This window comes from Chaetura pelagica, unplaced genomic scaffold (genome assembly GCF_000747805.2).
Source record: "Chaetura pelagica isolate M959 unplaced genomic scaffold, ChaPel_1.0 scaffold425, whole genome shotgun sequence".
In the NCBI taxonomy this organism is placed as follows: Eukaryota; Metazoa; Chordata; class Aves; order Apodiformes; family Apodidae; genus Chaetura; species Chaetura pelagica.
The window spans coordinates 4,457,129-4,460,292 of record NW_009953205.1 but is presented as its reverse complement, the minus strand read 5'-3'; the positions used below and the strand labels follow the sequence as shown (position 1 = coordinate 4,460,292).

At 41.3% G+C, this 3,164-nt stretch overlaps 1 protein-coding gene across 1 annotated transcript in view; it reads right to left on the bottom strand.

Moving 5' to 3' along the window:
- The window catches only part of LOC104388600 (chromosome unknown open reading frame, human C16orf87), a 22,410-nt gene that overhangs the window by 9,056 nt on the left and 10,190 nt on the right, over positions 1 to 3,164 (bottom strand). The window lies entirely within an intron of this gene.

Sequence of the window (3,164 nt, the reverse complement as noted above, 5' to 3'; positions counted from 1 at the left end):
AGGAGGCACAACAGAGCCCGAAGCAGAACAGATGCATTTGTACCACTCTACAACACGGCTGTAGACAAGACGGGGTGGTTATAGTAGGACCTAGTTAATACAAAGTACAAATAACCTACCACAGCTAGTTAAAAAGCTGACTGCAGGCTAAAGAGTTTAGAAGATTGTAACAATGCTTCTCCTGACCAGCCAAGCTGTCAGGAGCACTACATTCCCCTAACAGAAGACAATTCAAAACAAGGTAAGAAATATCTAGAAATGCCACACATGAAAAATGACAAATCTTACTCTGAGCAATTAAAAAGTGATGTGGATAAATTACAAACCTCATTACCTTCACTTAAAGCCAAGATCTTCCAAGATTTTTTAAAGTAGTAAGGAATACACCATATTGATTTGATTAGGTCTAAGAGTGAAAACAGAAATCAAAGCAAGTTTAAACAGAGACAAAGAAGAGATTTACACAGAAAGTCAAGTCATGTTGAAGCACGACAGTGAGGAAAAAAAGAAAACAGTGAGGAAATAAAGCAGGAGGTATTTCTCAAATATAATTCTTTAAGACAGGTCTCTTCAAGTTTGCCAATGTCCACTGCAGCAAACAGGAGTACAGAATCATGCCTGCCTGGTCAGTTTTACTGGGCATACAGAAGAAGCAAGTTCCAATATCCAGTATACAAATACTGGCTGGGAAAATAACCTGCCAAATTAGTACATTAATTTTTAAAGGGGAACTTAAAGGCTACTTAGAATAAGCAAATTACTTTGCCTTCCGTAGCACATCTTAAATCTTGTACTTCACCCTATGAACAGCTTACAGATAGATGTTTGATACAGGTTTTATCTAACTAGACTTTTTATTTCCCTTTACAGACAATGACATAACAAAAACAATTCTAATCAAGGTTTATTCAATCTTGAAGCTCAGAATTTAACAGACTTGTGTACATGCTTATGCCCTGCTCATAAGTCAGTATTAAACACCACGATCCAGCAGACAGTTTATCTGAGTGATTAAGGTGAAGTAGAAGTTCCATTTAAGCTCATTTTTGAACACCTGGGTCTCTCCAACAATTACATTTCAGCTCAGCCTAAAAAAAAACATATGGGCAAAACCACACAAGGGGATTGGAGCAGACCCAATATTTTTCAAATAATTCAGCTGCATTTAATAGAACAGTATCTTTCTTATGTTACAGCTTTGGCATGTAGGTGTGTCTCATTTGGGAGGATTTAGGTGGGAAGCAACTTATTCACTGAAAGACACCTTTATCCTTTGAAGACCTATGCTGATACCATCCTGTAACATCATTATTACAGCAACGTAGTTCTACAAACACTATTTTACTGTTTAATATTTTCCTAATCAAAAATAAACTGAGTTTCTCATACAAGAAAGTTCACCTGAAGCTAAATTAAGAACTTATAATTATTTCTCCTGATTGATTGCAAGTGCTTCAGGCTTTCTAGTTTAATGAGGCCACACCTTGGTTGCAAAAATATCAAAATCCTCTTTTTTAATCTTAAATAAGTCTAAATGGCAATTACATCTCATCAAATTACAGCAGAAAGTTTAAACGCCTAAGAAGTGTTACTCAATATTGTGCTCCAATATTTGTGGCTGGCTGAATATTTCCATGCATGCCACTTCTAGCAAAGAAAGTTTATGGAAGAGTTTAAGAAATGCTAGGACAGGACACAACCACTTAGCAGTCACACAAGAGCTTCCCGACACTCTGCAAAGGGATGACTTGTACAGTAGGTTTTAGTTTCTTATCCTCTCAGACATTTGGCACAAGGTTCTGCTATGAGCAATGCTTGTGCTGGAGCAGGACAAATATGCACATGAATTCCATGCCAGCCACAGAAGAGTTGCTAACAGAAAATCCACATTGATAAATACATATCATGTGCTTTAAAGTGCAAAACTAAGTGAAAGTTTCAGCATCAGCTTAAAAAGCTTGACAGCAGTATATTTAAAAAAAAAAAAGAAAAAAACCACCACCACTCCCACATTTAACTTCTCACTCATATTAATTAGTGCTTCCAGCAACTGAATTTAGCACACCATCTTTTCTCAGCAATAGCACTTCTGTGACGTGCTTAACATGTGAGCATTTGCAGTGGTTCACCTATTGCTTAAAACACAAAAGGATGTATCCCATACAGCTTAACATTCCAAACTGTTCCAGGAAACACTATAAAAACCGTCTAAGTCAGAACAAATGAGATTACTCTTTCAACCTTTACAAGAAAAAGAGGAAGCATGGAAAAATGGCATGCGATTTTATTTTTTTTAGGTATAGCTAAAACAGGGTATTCCATAGAAGTTTCAGGATCCAATAACAGAAACACGTTTCCCATGACTACATGTAAAAGCCTCTCCCCCCTACCCTGAGCCCCAGACGCTTTCTGCAATGCTGTGCTATTGTTCAGCCGAGGAGCGCTGCTGGAACAAACTGGCCTATTTTTAATAGCGACATCATTACCGGTAAAAACCGTAGCTGAAGAGAAGCATTTGATAGTAACAGTTCGAGTCAGCTGCTGCTCATGTTTAAGTGTAAATAACTCCGTTTTGTACACATCAAGAAACTGCAGCGAGACATCAACAGTTCACGTACACATTGGGTTACACCGTAGAAACTGCAGCCAAGATCTGAATTTCGTTGTTCCTTAACTACTCCATGAGAAAATACCGCTGAACGCGCTCCCGACCAGCCCCAGGCACGTTAGTCATCCAAAGGATAAACTGGGTTGTATAAATTACCAAGTTAATGATCTTTTTAATGAACTGTTACTAAACAAGACGAAGCACATAACCGAACGCTTCCGAACGGCGCCTCAGCAGAAGGCAACTTTCACACCCCCTGCAAGAGGGACCCGGTATTTCACCCACACCCCAAGCAGAGCCTGCAGAGCCACCAACTATTGGCTTCATACAAACACCGCTCCGCAGAGGCACGGGGGCAATTCTTCCTCTCGCCCCCCCCACCCAAACAGCTCAGCCCAGCGCTTCTCGCCCCCGCTATTCCGCCCCGTGTGCGCCGGCGGCCGAGAAGCCCCCACACCCAGGAACCAAGGCCGAGCGGCTGAGCACGGACCCGCCGCCGCAGCCCGGGCCGCCAGGGCCCCCCCGCCGCCCCAGTTCCGCCCGCGGTTCCCCGCCC